At 39.4% G+C, this 18,377-nt stretch overlaps 1 protein-coding gene across 5 annotated transcripts in view; it reads left to right on the top strand.

The window, feature by feature from the left end:
* TPD52L1 (TPD52 like 1) overlaps positions 1-18,377 on the top strand; it is a 148,986-nt gene that overhangs the window by 57,946 nt on the left and 72,663 nt on the right. Inside the window, exon 1 of one of the 5 annotated variants that reach the window (XM_037843966.1) lies at positions 16,633-16,699. The exons of the other annotated variants lie outside the window; for them this stretch is intronic. The gene's annotated coding sequence lies outside the window, so the exon portion shown is untranslated. Of the gene's footprint in view, positions 1-16,632; positions 16,700-18,377 lie in introns of those variants that run through there. 5 annotated transcript variants of the gene reach the window in all.

Below are 18,377 nucleotides of genomic sequence, written 5' to 3'. Positions count from 1 at the left end.
CTAGGAGTTTTATGGTACTTTCTTTTATATTGAGATCTTTGGTCCATTTTGAGTTAATTTTTGTGTAGGGTGTGAGGTAGGGGTCCCCTTTCATTCTTTTGGATATGGATATCCAACTCTCCCAGCCCCATTTGTTGAAAAGACCATTATGACTCAGTTCAGTGACTTTGGGGGCCTTATCAAAGATCAGTCGGCCATAGATCTGAGGGTCTATCTCTGAATTTTCAATTCGATTCCATTGATTTATATGTCTACCTTTGTGCCAGTACCATGCTGTTTTGGCAACTGTGGCTTTATAATAAGCTTCAAAGTCAGGGAGTGTAAGTCCGCCCACTTCGTTTTTCTTTTTTAGAGTGTCTTTAGCAATTCGAGGCATCTTCCCTTTCCAAATAAATTTGATAACTAGCTTTTCCAAGTCTGCAAAGTAGGTTGTTGGAATTTTGATTGGGATTGCATTGAATCTGTAGATGAGTTTGGGTAGAATTGACATCTTAATGACATTTAGTCTTCCTATCCATGAACATGGAATATTTTTCCATCTTTTAAGGTCCCCTTCTATTTCTTTTAGTAGAGTTATGTAGTTTTCTTTGTATAGGTCTTTTACATCTTTGGTTAAGTTTATTCCTAGGTACTTGATTTTTTTAGTTGCTATTGAAAATGGTATCTTTTTCTTGAGTGTCTCTTCAGTTTGTTCATTTCTAGCATATAGAAACATTACTGACTTATGTGCATTAATCTTGTATCCCGCTACTTTGCTAAATTTGTTTATTAGCTCTAGTAGCTGTATCGTCGATTTCTCAGGGTTTTCTAGATATAAGATCATATCATCTGCAAACAATGACAGTTTTACTTCTTCTTTTCCAATTTGGATGCCTTTTATTTCTTTGTCTTGCCGGATTGCCCTGGCTAGCACTTCCAGCACAATGTTGAATAACAGTGGTGACAGCGGGCATCCTTGTCTTGTTCCTGATCTTAGAAGGAAGGCTTTCAGTCTCTCACCATTGAGTACTATGCTGGCTGTGGGTTTTTCATATATGCTCTTTATCATGTTGAGGAAGTTTCCTTCAATTCCTACCTTTTGAAGTGTTTTTATCAAAAACGGATGTTGGATTTTGTCAAATGCTTTTTCAGCATCTATTGAGATGATCATTTGATTTTTCCCTTTTGACTTGTTAATGTGTTGTAATACATTGATTGATTTTCTTATGTTGAACCATCCTTGCATGCCTGGAATGAACCCCACTTGGTCATGGTGTATGATTTTTTTAATGTGTCTTTGGATTCGATCTGCAAGTATTTTGTTGAGGATTTTTGCATCTATATTCATTAGGGAGATTGGCCGGTAGTTTTCCTTTTTTGTAGCATCTTTGCCTGGTTTTGCTATTAGATTGATGTTAGCTTCATAAAATGAGTTAGGTAGTGTTCCATTTTCTTCAATGTTTTGAAAGAGTTTGAGTAAGATTGGTGTCAGTTCTTTCTGGAAAGTTTGGTAGAATTCCCCTGTGAAGCCATCTGGCCCTGGGCATTTATTTGTGGGAAGATTTTTGATGACTGATTGGATCTCTTTGCTTGTGATGGGTTGGTTGAGGTCTTCTATTTCTTCTCTGGTCAGTCTAGGTTGTTCATATGTTTCCAGGAAATTTTCCATTTCTTCTACATTATCCAGTTTGTTGCCATACAGTTGTTCATAGTATCCTCTTATAAGTTTTTTTAATTTCTTCAGGATCTGCAGTTATGTCACCTTTTCCATTCATTATTTTGTTTATATGGGTCTTCTCTCTTTTTGATTTTGTCAGTCTAGCTAGGGGCTTGTCAATCTTGTTGATCTTCTCAAAGAACCAACTTTTGGTGATATTTATCCTCTCTATTGTTTTTTTGTTCTCTATGTCATTTATTTCTGCTTTAATCCTTGTTATTTCTTTTCTTCTACTTGGTTTAGGATTGGTTTGCTGTTCATTTTCTAGTTTCTTCAGTTGATCCATTAGTTCTTTGATTTTGGCTCTTTCATCCTTTTTAATATATGCGTTTAGTGCTATAAATTTCCCCCTTAGCACTGCTTTTGCTGCATCCCATAGGTTTTGGTATGTTGTGTTCTCATTTTCATTCGTCTCTATATATTTAGCAATTTCTCTTGCTATTTCTTCTTTAACCCACTGATTGTTTAGGAGTGTGTTGTTTAGCCTCCAGGTATTTGTGAATTTTCTAAGTCTCTGATGGTTATTGACTTCTAATTGTATTCCATTGTGGTCAGAGAATGTGCTTTGAATAATTTCAATCTTTTTAAATTTATTGAGGCTTGTTTTATGTCCCAGCATATGATCTATTCTGGAGAAAGTTCCGTGAGCACGAGAAAAGTATGTGTATCCTGGTGATTTGGGATGTAATGTCCTGTATATGTTTGTTAAATGTAATTCATTTATCAGATTGTTTAGGTTTTCAATTTCCTTGTTGGTCTTCTGTCTGGTTGATCTATCTATAGGAGAGAGTGCTGTGTTGAAGTCTCCCACAATTATTGTGGAAACATCAATTGCTTCCTTTAGTTTTGCCAGTGTTTCTCTCATGTATTTGTGGCACGTTGACTGGGTGCATAGACATTTATGATTGTTATTTCTTCTTGTTGAATTACCCCTTTTATTAGTATGTAGTGGCCTTCTTTGTCTCTCAAAACATCTCTGCATTTGAAGTCTGTTTTATCTGAGATTAATATTGCTACACCTGCTTTCTTTTGGCTGTAGTTCGCATGAAATATTTTTTTCCATCCTTTCACTTTCAGTTTCTTTGTGTCCCTGTGTCTAAGATGAGTCTCTTGTATGCAACATATTGATGGTTCATTTTTTTTGATCCATTCTGCGAATCTATATCTTTTAATTGGGGAGTTTAATCCATTTACATTCAACGTTATAACCATGAAGGCATTTCTTGAATCAGCCATCTTATCCTTTGGTTTATGTTTGTCATATTTTTCCCCTCTGTCTATTAATATCCTATATTGTACCCATACCGAATCTCTTTAGTACTGAACCTTTCTCCAAGTCTCTCTGTCCTTTCTTTGTTTCTCTGTCTGTAGGGCTCCCTTGAGTATCGCCAGTAGGGCAGGTCTCTTGTTAGCAAATTCTCTCAGCATTTGTTTGTCTGTGAAAAATTTAAGCTCTCCCTCAAATTTGAAGGAGAGCTTTGCTGGATAAAGTATTCTTGGTTGGAAGTTTTTCTCACTCAGAATTTTAAATATATCGTGCCACTGCCTTCTCACCTCCATGGTGGCTGCTGAGTAGTCACTACTTAGTCTTATGCTGTTTCCTTTGTATGTGGTGAATTGCTTTTCTCTTGCTGCTTTCAGAACTTGCTCCTTCTCTTCTGTGTTTGACAGTGTGATCAGAATATGTCTCGGAGTGGGTTTATTTGGATTTATTCTATTTGGGGTTCGCTGAGCATTTATGATTTGTGTATTTATTTTGTTTAGAAGATTTGGGAAGTTTTCCCCAACAATTTCTTTGAATACTCTTCCTAGACCTTTACCCTTTTCTTCCCCTTCTGGAACACCAATGAGTCTTATATTCGGACGTTTCATATTATCTATCATATCCCTGAGGTCCATTTCGAGTTTTTCAATTTTTTTCCCCATTCTTTCTTTTATGCTTTCATTTTCCATTCTGTCATCTTCCAGGTCACTGATTCGTTGTTCAACTTCCTCTAGTCTTGTAGTATGAGTGTCCAGAATCTTTTTAATTTGGTCAACAGTTTCTTTAGTTTCCATAAGATCATCCATTTTTTTATTTAGTCTTGCAGTGTCTTCTTTATGCTCTTCTAGGGTCTTCTTGATTTCCTTTGTATCCCGTACTATGGTCTCATTGTTCATCTTTAGTTCTTTGAGTAGCTGCTCTAGGTGCTGTGTCTCTTCTGATATTTTGATTTGGGTGCTTGGGCTTGGGTTATCCATATCGTCTGGTTTTTTCATATGCTTTATAATTTTCTGTTGTTTTTGGCCTCTTGGCATTTGCTGAACTTGATAGGGTTCTTTTAGGATTTGTAGCCCAATTGAAGTCCTTATCTCTAATTTATCAGATCTACAGCTTCGTGGAGTACACTTTCTCTAACTAACCAGCAGGTGGCGTCCATGAGCCACCTGTTCTCCACAAGCCAGTTCTCCCCTGGTTAGCCTTTTTGGTGAGTGGGGGAGTGAGTCTTGTGGGATCCAATTGGTGTACCAAGCTTGCGTGTGTAGTTGGTGTTGCCCACCCTGTATATGGGGCGTGTTTCTGGGCAGTCAGGGAGGGGGGGTGGCTCTAACAATCAAATCTCCCTGGTGATCCTAGAGTTTTAAAGCTGCTGCAATAGTCTAATCCTTCAGTTCAGTCCTGCCACAGTTTGTCTCTGCCACTGACCCACAAGTCCTTGGTATTGGCGTATGGCTCCTGAGACTTGCAAGTGGGCCCCTCTTCCAGGCTGTGCACCCCGGGTCCTCTGTTGAGGGATGACTGTGCTATGTCACAGGTGAGTGCCAACCCCCCAGGGCGGTTCTGGGCTGCTGGGCTGTGTAGGGAGGCTCCCAGTCTACTGAAATGATGGCTGAATGGGGCTTTGTTAATTCACACTGCTCCACCTTCCCAACTCTGGGACAATCAGCTGAGGTTGCAGGGAAGGCTACTGTCCATGCCCAGTTTTGTGGTGTGTGCCTGTTATTTGAAGCACTTCTGTCACACTGGGTTGTCTGGGGCAGCTCTGGGCTATGGGGCTGGCGATGGGCAGGAGTGTTTCCTGTCCCCCAGGATGATGGCTGTGAGCGGACACCCCCCTTTTCTTGCGAAGTTGTGGTGTTTAGTGAATTTTCTCAGCCACTGGATTATTGCCTTTTGTCTCAGAGCTCTTTTAGTTCTGCTCTTGTCTTGACCTGCCCAAATTGCAAGTCTTTGAAGCTTTCTGTATTGGGCTTCTTAGAGTAATTGTTTTAGAAAAAGAAAAAAGGATTTAAAAAAAAAAAAAAAGGGCCCTCCTCAGAGATCTAATGGGTTATTGAAATGCTAAGAGACAAAGCAATTAAGGCCATTAAGGAAAGGTCCACAGGGCAGAGAGATCAGCTTTTCTTCGGGATTTGCATATGAGTCTGAGGGCCTGAGCTCTGCCCTTCCCCTTTCTATGTTCACCAGAACTCCAAAAATCCTCCGCTTTTATTTTGGAGTTTTTCGTGCGTTTTTTTTCTATGTCTATCTCCTCTCTGCTGGGCTGGCTGCTCTCAGATTCTCTGGTGTCTGGTCTCAGTCTATCTATGGTTGGAGTTTGGATCAGTAGAATGAGTTTCCGATAAGAGCTGCCACTGCAGTTCTCCCTTCTCCTTCCCGGAGCTGACAGTCCCTCCTCCCACGGGACTGAGCCTGGCAGGGAGGGGCGCGGGTCCCCTGGCCGCAAAAACTTACAGATTTCGCTGATCTCAGCAGTTCCACATTTTCATGAGTGTTGTATGAAGTATGCCCAAAGTCAGATTGCTCTGTGGTGTCCAGTCCACGCAGTTCCTGGCTTTCTACCTACTTTCCTGGAGGAGTAACTAAAACATACAGCTCCTACCTTCTTAAATTAGCATGTGAAATATTTTAGGCTGGCAGGCCCACAGAAAAGGGAAATTTGGGAACTCCTTTGGGAAGGACTTGTGGCTCCTGAGCCTGTCTGTGGTGTTGCCCAGCTCTGAGTTGGAATGAGAAGTCCTGAAGGTTATGGATACGGCCCTGGCTCAGTGTTCTGCGGTGGAGAGGCAGAAAAGAGTGTAAGTCGGAACAAGGCAGGGTCTCCCGATGCATTTTTTTAATAACTGAAAAATAGTAAAGGTGAGTGTACTGTACTTGTTTCAATTGTCCCCTATTGATGGCTTGCAAGGTTTTGTCATTTTCTGCCCCTACTGACAATGCTGCAGAGAGCATTTTATACACATCTCCTTGGGTGTGGTCCTTTTTTCCTATTAGATCGATTCTCAAGAGTAGGTTGGCTGGGTCAAAGGGCATGCATATTTTACTTTCCCAATCAGCTGTCACAGTCCAAAAGCCAGTCAATTATTAGAAGAGCCATTTCTCCACAAACTTGCCAATGCAGGCTATTATCTGACTGTTGCATTTCTGCTAATCCCTTAGATAAAAAAATGTCATATCTTTCTGATTTTAATTAACATTTTTCTTATTGCTAGCAAGGTCAATAGTCTTTTCATTTCATTTGGCCATTGCATTTTCTTGTCTATGACTTGCCTTAAACTTTTCTAATTCTTGCATATCTTAATTTTGCCTAATGTTATAATGTTTCCTGATTCAAAAACACATATTTCCATCCCCTTTAGCATTTCCTTTCCTGTCTAGATTTCAAGATGAAAAGAGATTAATTTTCTGCCGGACATTGTCAGTAGCATCTGTCCGAACTGCTGTAGATATGACAAGAGGCACTGGAGAAATGAGAAGATTCCTGAACACAAACTTGATTCCTTGAAGTAAAGGGAAGACTGCCTAAACCTTTGACAGATGTTTTTCAAACATTCAGGCCTTGAGGGCTGGGCCCAGATTTCACGAGTTGGCATCTATGTTCTGACCTCGTTCCCTAACCCTCCCATGGCCTTGATGTTGTAGAAGCATTGCAGCACTTTTTAAATCTCCAGGCTATCTGAGGAAGTCTTTCTCACTATCTGCCCCTTTCTTTAAATATGCTTGGGGGGAAAAGTTACATTTTCTCCTCCTTGCTATTCATGGCGAATATATTCCATTGCCAAGGGACTGGCTTTACTAACATTTTTCCTGAGCTAGTCCTAAAAGGTGATCCAGCTCCTCACAAAGACCAGGAGCATTCAAGGATGGTAATGTAGCTTGTCCAGTAAAGCTGACAATGAACCCCGTGTCTGTCTCATACCCCCAGGGGTTGGAGGAGATGAAAAATTGGTCCCTGAGTCTTTGGCTGTAGCTTGGGTATATCAGGACAACTCAAGTAACGAAATAAATGAAGGAAAACTCAATTTTCAAGTTTATTTTTAAGGATAAGAAAAAAAGAAGAAAGAATTTCTTTCTAAATGAATGCTACTTCTTATTTTATTAATGAGTTCAAATTCAGAATCATTTATTACCCTGGAGTTGTCTTATACTATAAGAGTCTTTTCCCCTGCTTGCTCAGGGCAAAAATCTAAGGCTGGGTGTTAGATTTGGAAGTTTCTCTTTTGCCAGGTTTGGCTTCCGTTTCCAAGCTGGTGAGAGGTGAATTTGAGTATGTGGGTATGGAGGGGCTGTCAGGCGCTGGTGGGGAGGTGGAGAGGATGCCTTAAGGTTTCCTTGGTCTGCCTATTTTTGGTTTGTCTACTATACCTATTCCTGCAATAGTTGTGTATCTTTTTCCTCATGCAGTGTAGGATTTTATTCAGAGAAGGAAGTTCCTAGAGTCTACCCATCAGGAACATCAGCTATTTTTTGTTTCTTCTGCCATTATTATTATTTTTTTTTCACAAATTTGGGGCTGTTTGTTTTTATGGCTTTATTTTTGGTTTGAGTCTGTGTTATAGTTGTGTCCAGTGTGCGTCTATTTTGTTTGTATCAAACTTTGTCTTTCAAGTATAGCAAATACTGGTTTAAAATGGGAAGAATATTCCAAATGTCTTAATGTTATGCTTGAAATGTAGGCATTCGGATGAGCTGAGGAGATTTCAAATAAATATTTTACACCTTTTTAAATTATTATTAGGGAAGTCATGGGTTTACAGAACAATCAGGCGTAAAATACAGGGTTCCCATATATCACCATAGTATTAACACCTTGCATTGGTGTGGTACATTTGTTACAATAGATGAAAGCACATTTTTATAATTGTACTATTAACTATAGTACATGGTTTAAATTAGGGCTCATTGTTTATGTTGTGTACATCCTTTAATTGAATGGTGATGTAATGTTTCTCTCAGTGGTTTTGAGTGTGGTAATAACACAGCAGAAGCCACTGGTGTGGATAAGGCCATGTGACCTCCCCTCAGGAATAAAAGCTCGGGTCTGAGCAGCTCGTTCTTGAGAGTGATTCACGGTGGCCCCATTGGAGTGAAGTTCAGAAGCAGCCCCTGGAGGAACACGTCTACCACACCATCTGTAAGGAAAACTTAAACTTTTCTATTTCTGGCTTTCATTTTGGAAAACCTCATGTCTTCTGATATTTGTTCCCTTGACCTACGTCTAAATCAGTTTTTTAAAAGTTTGTATAGTATTCACTTAGTCAACTAGAGCTTTCTTATACTGATATATTCTAAATGATATACATTAACATGGAGACTGGAAAACACAACACAGCTACATTTTGGTGACATGAAGACACATCTTTCTACTATAAGCACTCCCAAGTATATATCCACTTTGACTTGTCAGGATGTTGGATAAGATTTCACTATAGGTGCATTCTATTACCAATTAGAACTAACATTCTAGGGTCACCCACCATGTCATGAAGATTTTAATTCACCTTATCTTTTTCATTTCACTTACTTATAGCCTTTCTAAGAAAGTAGAGATTTTCGAATTTATCTTATCTGTGAATGTAAAAAGGTATCAACTCAAGTAGAGATTTGATAGAATGAAGCTAGCCTCTGGCTTAATGTATCCTTGAAGGCTATACACAGTAGCAAAAATGGAATGAGGGCATCCGTATGGCTGATATGCTGATGCATGCTGACTGTTGTTACTTCTCTGTCACATGTCATTTGAAAACCCTGTCACTGCCACTGCACTGGTTTTAAGTCTTGGTCCTTTTATTTTCATCACTACAAGAAGGAAGATGCCCCCCACTGGCTATATATCAAATTTAATTTGTAGGCATTTGAATAGTGCATATGTAAGGCAGTGATGACTAATTAAATTATTCCACAAATATTTATTCAGCACCTAATATGAGCAAGGCAGTGGTTATATAGTGAATAAAGAGGAGAGAGACAATGAATCATGTGATTAAAATCCAGCCTATTAAGTTCTACAGTACTTTAAACTCATCTGACTCCCTTTATTCTTTTCTATGCTTAGCAAATAATGTTTTGCTGTTCATTTGGTTTCTCAAGTCAACTTTCTTCTGAGGAACAAAAATGCATGATACTTACTATAATATTTGGTCTACTTGACTTGCTATAATATTTGGTCTACTTGACAAAATGATCTCCCAGAATACTAGATAGTAGCCACTATCACCTAAGAGGCTGATCACCACAGTGTGAACTAGTGACATAAAATTTCTGGACCAAAAATCCAGGGATGCCATCTTGGAATATTGTGATCTCTGGAAAATGCACCAAACTAGGGATCCCTGCCTGAATGGCTAGCTGGTCTTACACTGTAATTAAAGCTTGGCTTAATGCAATATCAAAAGTAGTTTCATGTAGCTAGCCCAGAGAAATGATGTCATAAAGCAAGCCACTCCCATGCCCCTGGGCAATGTCACTGTGTCAAGGGATGCGTAAGTCCTATCCATCACCCCAAATTCCCAGAGTTTCTAATGCCTTTAGGACCACCCAAAGGCATGGGAATAAGGAAGCCTGGGGTAAGTGAGGACAGTTCAGGCTCTCTGAGTCTCTTAAACATGAAGGTGGAGCCCTGCTCAATACTGGGCCATAGAGCTGCCTGTTTAGGTTGATGCACACCCTGAAAACCCTTAAGTAGTTGAGCTCCTTGAAGGTTGGCCACCCTTCAGGACCCTGTGATACTTGGCTGCTTATAGGGCACCCTAATCTTCCTGTGATCTTTAGACTCCATTGTACTTCGGTGACTTTGACAATACATAGTTAACCTGAGAATTTCATATCAGGGTATATTTTCATATCACCTTGTACATATGGATGAATATGGGCAAATATGAATGAATGAGAAATGGAAGGAATAATTACATATATATGCTGATCTCTATCTGTATTAGCATCTCACTTCCATCTCTACCCAAAGTTAGGTGTTGACAAGTTATGAATCTTTAGAGATTAGAGTCCATGTTAATCAGCAACTAACTATTTGGGATTGTCAACTAAACAGCATATTTTTTTAAGAAATGGGAAGGTGGAATATAGGAATTCAGTTTAATCTGCCGGCAACCTCAAAAGCATCTTCAGATAAAATACTTGATAAAAAGTATAACATCTTTCTTTATTCAAATGGTTGGTAATACACTCTCAGACTAAGCATTATAGACAGGATTTCTTTTTTTAGCTATATTATTAAATGAAACCAAAGCTTTAGAAAACAATGCTATTAATAGTGGTGACTCATGTGTTCTTCATATTTTAAGAAGGACAATAAACTTTTCAGGACATCGTCTGAAATATTTTCTTCATAAGCTTTAACTAGAATTATAGTAATATTTAGCATTATGTGCCAATGCAATTTATAATGTAGTTTATACTATTCATAGTAACATATGCAGAATACAAAATCAACATTTTAGGTCAAAAGAAGGCACACTCATGTTACTTGTTTGTTATTCTAGTGTTGTTGGCAACAAGGTAGGATTCTTAGAATGGGAAATGAACAGGAAGAAGAAAGAGGCTTTTGAGAATTTAAGTGGCACAAAAAGCATGAAATTGAACAGAACATGAGTAAGGGACACTGGGTATGACAGCCCCAGCTGGTCCAAAAGCTTTAGTGGGAAAACCATAGGCAGTCCAATTGGAATCATTACTTGAACTCAGCTGTGAAAGGTTTTTAGTGCTGGTATAAGAATTTTCAAATTTAAGCTGAAAGCAATAGAGATGCGTTGAAAGTTTTTTCGAACTGGGTTTTGACATGATGAAAGTAATGTGTTCAAAATATTGATTTGAGTGTTGTTGTGTAGACTGTATGGTGGGGAAAAAGAATGCAAGGAGGGAGGTGAAATTTAGCTAAGATTTCAGTAGTCTGAATATGTAGTGAAAAAAGCCAGAATCATTGTCATAGTGGTGAAAATTAGAAGAAATAGACATATTACAGATACCTTGAAAAGAGCATCAAGAAGAATTGAGAGCTTGATTTTTTTTTTTTTTTTTAATCTCAGAGGATTAATTCAATAAACATTCACTGAGAAGGGGTGTGGGAGACATAAGCCTACACTGGACTCTTCCCAATGCTTGACAGAGGGGAGGCTGCAAATGTCAAAGCTTTAGACCTTGGTTGCTGTGTGCCCTGGTCCTGGTGAGCATCAGGTTTCCCTTTTATAGAGGGTCTTAAAAGGTCTTGAGTAGGATAGACATTTTTGTCCTGTCCACCTCTGCAGGAAGTGTTGTGGTCAAGTAGAAAAGGCATACACCTTGCAACCTAATTGAATTAGCATTTAAAATCTCAAGTTCACCATTCATCACCTATGTGAGCTTGGATAAGTTATTTAACTTTCTGTGCCATTGTTTCCTCATTTGAAAAATGAGAAAATACCACCTTCAGAAGTCAGTTGTCCAAGGTCTCTTGCATTTCTGCATGTCTTGCAAGCAGAGACACTGGCAGCCTTTTTTCTGGACTCTACTTGTCTGCCCTTTGTCTCTAGTTCAAATTCCTAAGAAAGGAATCTATAGGCCACCTTTGGGTCAGGGGTCCAATAAGCAATGGCCAGAAAGGGTAGTGCCAAATGAACAGGGGGCTAGCCCTTTAGGGATCAGGGAGATTAAGCTGTAAGGATACACTGAGTGTGACATGCAGATCTATATTTCTCTAGGTCATTCATTTTGTACTTAATGCATGCTGCCATGTGCTGATACTTCAGATGTATATGTGAGTGGCTAGTCTCCACAGTGAAGTTTTTCAGCTCCTTGAAGATAAAGTAATAGCTCCTATTTTGTTTTCTCATAGCCCTTGAATTTTATGAATAATTCAGATCCAGGAGGGATGTCACTCAAGTATGACCAGATGGTAGCCAATGTATGCTAACTGATTATTATATGCCAGGCAATGTTAGGCATTATGCAGAACTGTAATCTTCATAACAGCCTACCCTGTGGGTGGGCATTATTACACCCGCTCTATAGATGAAAAGACCCAAGTTCAAACTATCACAGTCACAAAGCTGAAAAGGAACAGAGCTGGAATGCTTCCTGAGATTGATTTGTCCCCAAAATGTATGCTTTTCACATTATCATTGCACTATCACCTGATGAGTCATTAATCAAAGTATCGAGGTGAATTCTGCAAGACATAGCCTGGTCTCGCCTACGCATCAGTAGTCAGCTCCAGGAGAAGAGGCTTAAGATGCATAACAGCCAGGCGCAGTGTGTATCCTGGACTGGATATTGACTTGGAAAAAACAGTTCTAAACACATTATAGGGCCAACTGGAGACTTTAATATGAACTGGTTTTAAATGATATGAAAAAAAAAATTGATGGAGAGGAGAAAATTGTTGTGTGAAAAAAATCAACTTAAAAAACAGTGTTGAAATCACTGCCCTCCCCCCTACGTGGGATCAGACACCCAGGGGAGTGAATCTCCCTGGCAACGTGGAATATGACTCCCGGGGAGGAATGTAGACCCGGCATCGTGGGACGGAGAACATCTTCTTGACCAAAAGGGGGATGTGAAAGGAAATGAAATAAGCTTCAGTGGCAGAGAGATTCCAAAAGGAGCCGAGAGGTCACTCTGGTGGGCACTCTTACGCACACTTTAGACAACCCTTTTTAGGTTCTAAAGAATTGGGGTAGCTGGTGGTGGATACCTGAAACTATCAAACTACAACCCAGAACCCATGAATCTCGAAGACAGTTGTATAAAAATGTAGCTTATGAGGGGTGTCAGTGGGATTGGGAAAGCCATAAGGACCACACTCCACTTTGTCTAGTTTATGGATGGATGAGTAGAAAAATAGGGGAAGGAAACAAACAGACAAAGGTACCCAGTGTTCTTTTTTACTTCAATTGCTCTTTTTCTCTCTAATTATTATTCTTGTTATTTTTGTGTGTGTGCTAATGAAGGTGTCAGGGATTGATTTAGGTGATGAATGTACAACTATGTAATGGTACTGTAAACAATCGAAAGTACGATTTGTTTTGTAAGACTGCGTGGTATGTGAATATATCTCATTAAAATGATGATTAAATAAATAAATAAATAAATAAAGGCAGGAGCCAACCCTAAACTTGCTCCACTAAAAAAAAAAAACAAAAAAAAAAACAGTGTTATCTCATTTTTAGGTATATGAATATAGATATGGATCTATCTATTTATCTATCTATATATATATGATTTTTCAAACCTAAGTTGTCAAAGATTTTAAGATACTCATTGTTTTTTATACCACCAAGAAAGGGGAAAAATGCTGCCAATTAATTTTAAGACACCATTGATTGTAAGAGGCATTCTGATTTCAGAGATATTAAAATATACTGCCATATATAGGGAAAGACCTGGAAAGCTGTGCTTGGGGGTGTTACACTGGTGATCTCTGGAAGGTAGGCGTATGATTTGTTTTTTTTTTAATTATTATTTGTCTGTGTATTCAAATTTCCTATGATTTTCCTACCAATTTTTAATCCCTGCTTTACTCTTTAACCCTAATCTGAAAGGCTAGAGATAGCAGCACCAGTTTTTAACGCTCTTAACATGTGGTGCCTTAGAGTTCAAGCCTTGACTTTAGGATGTGAGGGTGAAAGGTTCCCATTGTATTGTTCTTGGCATTTGAGACCTGTGCCAAAAATCCAGGAAACATGGCAAAGTTTACATTAAAAATCCTGTTATACATGTAGCTTAATAATAGGCCAGATACACATTATTGGTAAACAAATGGAAAACAATTCCACCATGGAAATAAGAAATAACATTTAGTTAGGCTTTTGTGGTAGGTTTAGTAAATGCGCAGAAAGTAAAATTTTAATGAACTTGTTTTATATCTTTAATTTCTACCCTCCTAGAGTTAACATGAATTAATTTTTTGCATACTTTAAAGATAATCATAAATTCAACATTAATAAGGTCGGCTGAATGTTTTCCCCCCTTGGGGAAAAGATGACGATATTTTGAAGTTTTATGTTAAAAGATGCCTGAGGTTATTTTTACCAAGCATCATGAAAAAAAAGAAATTAAGAAATAGATATTAAAGTCTTAAGTTTATTATTTAAAACACGATCTATTTTCAATTATGCTGTTTTACTGCATTCCTTCTTTTATTATGTCCTGGGATATTTTTGTATTCTTTTTGAAAGCATACATTTTTCTCCATTTGCTTGGTTATACAGTAGGATTTTTTTTTTGATTCCCTAATGTAGTGTACACACACACACATACACACAAAATGAGATAATCTTACTATTTAAAAGACATTCTGTAATATCTATATATTTGCCAACAATGCAGGATATGGTTACTGATCTGCAATCACTGTCTGTAATCATTTTAATTTTAACTCATAGCTGTCCGTCCTATTTCAGTCTTGAGCATGAAGCTGTGACCTCACCCACAGGACACTTGACAGGTGCACTGAAGGAAGGTTGGTGCCAGTGGGTGATTTCATTTCAAGGCTGACAGAGGGTCTTTAATCCGAAGCACATCTCTTGACTCGTACTTCCCAACATCTTCATTCTAGTCTTCATAGGGTTGGGGGACAGGAAGGGCAGAGGCTTTGGAGCCGGGCCGGCTGAAAGAGAAACTCGCCAGCAGACTGGACTGCAGTGACTGACTTCTCAGTTGGACCTGATTCAGTTTGTTGGGTCATTCAGTCCCATACCTGGGACCTAAGTGGAGTCATCACCAGCCAGTTGTAGGTACAGTGAAAGCAGGCACAGGGTAGACTTTGACAGGCACTTGAAGGCCTGCCTGCAGCCAAAGATTTCACTGGGCCAATGGAGCATCCAGATCCTTGCATTAGAGTCAGACTGTAAATATTTGTTATCGTTATCAAAACAATTCTATATATTTTATTATGTGTAGAAAAAAGTAAAATGGTTGTAAAAGGCTCATATAGCAATGTTGCAAAATTTATTCACACTACATCTTGGTGTACATACCCGTGCTCAATAATTTTTCTTTTTCTAAAAACCTTTTTGTTTTGAAATAATTTCAAACTTATGGGACAGTTGCAAAAATAATACAAACCCCGTACAGAGAACTCCAACATACTCCTACCCTGCCAGATGCCCAGGAAGAAGCAACCAATAGGCATGCATGATAGGGTGCTTGAATCAGGAGAGTTTAATGGAGGGACTATTAGAAAGATGAGAAGAATTAAGGGAAATCATCATGGGGCACTGAAGCACCCTGGGACAGCAAGAGCAGGATGGCAATGCAATCTCTGGGTTGGGGTTCCTGGAATCTGGCAAGAGCTGAGCCGTGGAAGAGGCAACCTAAGAGAAGCCGTGACTTTTGTGTCAGGAAAATGCAATCTGGCCGGAAGGGAGGCAAATGGGGTGTACATTCCCAACCCCCTCCTCTGCCCGCCAATGTCCTTCTGAGGTTCCCCAGTGGCCGACCCAATCTGAAGCTGAAGGACAAGAGAATCATGTTGATGTGGTCCCCAGGCCAGGACACAGCACAGAGTGGAGGAGGCAATAGTGTGGGTCTGGAAGGACAGATAGTATTTCCAACAGGCTCCTTTATAATCCTGACACATTTCATCCATTCCGAGACAAAATCTACAGAGGAAGATGGGACACACATCTCACAGCTACTCTTTCCTCATGTTTTCTCCCTTTCCTCTTCCCACCACCTCCCAGGGATAGAAGAGGAGGCACATATGTCCCCTCCCAGCTCACAGCTGACAAATTTCCTCCTCCCAGCACACTGCTGCAAATCTAGGGTGCCGCACACCTAACGGGGACTTCTTGGACTGGGTGTCCAGGGCTTGGCTTTTCATATATAAAGAGGGAGATAAAGGTACTTAGAAAATCCCTAAGACTATTTTACAAGGCTGTTGCCTTACTGCCAAATAAGATTCCAAAAGCCAAAATCTAAATGTTGACCCTTTCTGTGGGCTGCTTCTACCTCTGCTCCACTTAAGACAGATGGAGGCCTTAGGCCAGCGGGGAAAATATTGCATTCTTGGGGAGGCAAGAGAGAATATAGCACAATGATATTTTTTAAATGATTCCCCCCAATTATGCCATATGCCGCCACGGATGGTTTGTAAATTAAAAAATTTTATGGCACATTCATATCTATCATCTTATTTAATATTGTTTAAACTTATCAACAATCCTGCAAGGAATCCTTTTTACAGATGAGAAATCGGGGGTCCACTGCACTCTGCCAGTTAGTGGCAAACCCAAGGCTGGAATTGCAGAACTCCTCACTCCTGTTGCATTGCCTTTTCTTCTGTGCCAGACTGAGAAGGCATGGTTTGCACCTTTGCAAGAGGGAATCAAGTTCATGCAGTTGGCTCATAATGTCCTAATACCTGCTAAAAAATGTGCTGCTTAAGCAGTTTCGCCCACTGATAATTGCTTTTATTTAAAAATGTTTTTATTCTTCTCTATTGCCTGCTTCCATGTTAGCTGGGGGATTTTATACTCATTAAACTGCCCTCATCACAAGATCATCTGTCATGTACTATCTTCTACCTCCCCCCTCAATGGGCTCTCACTGAATTTCATTGCCTAATCACTCCAGAATTATCCTTTGACCTCATAATATGATTGTTGCTTCCCTAACCCAGCACATCGAGCATGCTCTGCTGAAACAGCCTGTCTTGCGTTCATTTTGTCTGCATTTACATGGTGCCCTGTGCTGAGCTGTATAACTCAGAGAACACCCACTGCCACAGGATGCAGCCGGGAAATATGCATGTGAGTAGAAAAATAAGATAGGGAACTGGCATTTTATTTCAAAGATAGGAGCGAAGAAGGTAACTGGACTAATTAGACTTAGACTTATCCCAGTCCAGCACTGGTCTCCAGGCAGATTCCCTGAGTAGGTGGTTTCTGAGAATGAGGCTTTGAGAGATTCATGATGTCCCCAAGAAAAGGATGTGCAACAAACTGGAGCTAAAGCCCAGTGCAGAATATCTCACTTTGTAAGGTTTATGTATCTCCCCCTGAAAAATAGAAGCTACCACATTGGTACTCAGTCTGCCTTTCCCTAAATTCATGTATTATCAATTAAAATGGGTTTTGAAATGTTTTTTTTCTTACTAGAAAATAGGAAGATACTGAAGATGTTCAATGCCTTGAAAAGTCTAAGTGCCTGGGACTATGTCTCTTCCCTGTCCTCTCACACTGTCAAGACAAGGAGAAGACTGAGAATCTGAGTTCTCAGTTTGAGCATGATCTGTGCATTGCTGGGGCAGGCTGACTTGGAGAGAAGATCTGAGCCTTGCAGGCTCCCACCATGGCTCTCTCCTAATCACTCCCCACAGCTCCTTCTCCCATGCTGAGGGCAGCTTAGGTACTAGGCTTATCCCCTGTACCTGTGTGGGGAATTGCTGCTGATTCTTGGTTTAGAAAGTTATCCCAGAGCATTGACTAAAAATACATTAGCCACATGTAAACATAGATATTTGCTAACAGAAATAAGTGACACTGCTTTATTCCCCTTTAAATGCCCTAGTCACATTGTTTTATAGATAGTATAGAGCTATCCTCATAGGCTGCTGATGGAAGCACAAAACTGTTGCAGCTTTTCTTGGGGATACTTCGGCAGTAAGATTCAAAATGCCCGTGCCCATTGACTCAGTAATTCAATGTATGGAAAATAATCAAGATTTTGCGTAATGACTTAGCTTTAAGATATGTTCACTGTGGCATCTCAACAAAGAGGGTAACTTATAGATCATGCATTAGACAAGATACTGTGCAACCATCCAAAGTATATAAATGTAGATATGTGGCTTTAGACACAAAAAGATGTTCATGATGTACTATTAAATAAATCAACTTCACAACAGTAAATGGAGTACATATATACAAGAAAATGGAGTACATATACATAGAAGAAAGATCAGAAAGGATGGACCAAAGTGATAACTATTTCTGGGTAGTGTAATTAGTAGTGGTTTTAATTAATAATGGGTGACTATATTTTACTGTCTTCTACAATGAACAGATTCACTTATTTAAAAGAATATATTTAGCTTCAAAACTGGTCTCTGGAGTAGAGAGAGTGGACAGGAATTGATGAATTTAGATCAGCAAGATGCCATGTGTGCTAACGTGTTTGTGTGTCCGCGGTGACACAAGTTGCTAATGGTGTGTTATTGATGTTACCAAAAGGATTTGGGGAAAAGGACTCATGAGTGGAGACAACTGGAGGAGAACTATGCAGTTTGGTTCATAGTTTTACTCTCTTTACCAAAAATGTTCTGACTTTGTTGGGTAAGTGTTCACCTCTGTCCTTTGACTTTAGACAACAACCACTGGTAATAGTTTTTGTTAAATAATAATATGCAAAGGAATGTTTACAACATAGGTGTAAAATGCAAAAGTCCTCATTCACAGAAATTCTGTGCACTGTCCACCAAGTCCCCAA

The sequence above is a fragment of the Choloepus didactylus genome, chromosome 7, assembly GCF_015220235.1.
Source record: "Choloepus didactylus isolate mChoDid1 chromosome 7, mChoDid1.pri, whole genome shotgun sequence".
NCBI lineage: Eukaryota > Metazoa > Chordata > Mammalia > Pilosa > Megalonychidae > Choloepus > Choloepus didactylus.
This window is presented reverse-complemented; position numbering and strand designations above follow the sequence as displayed.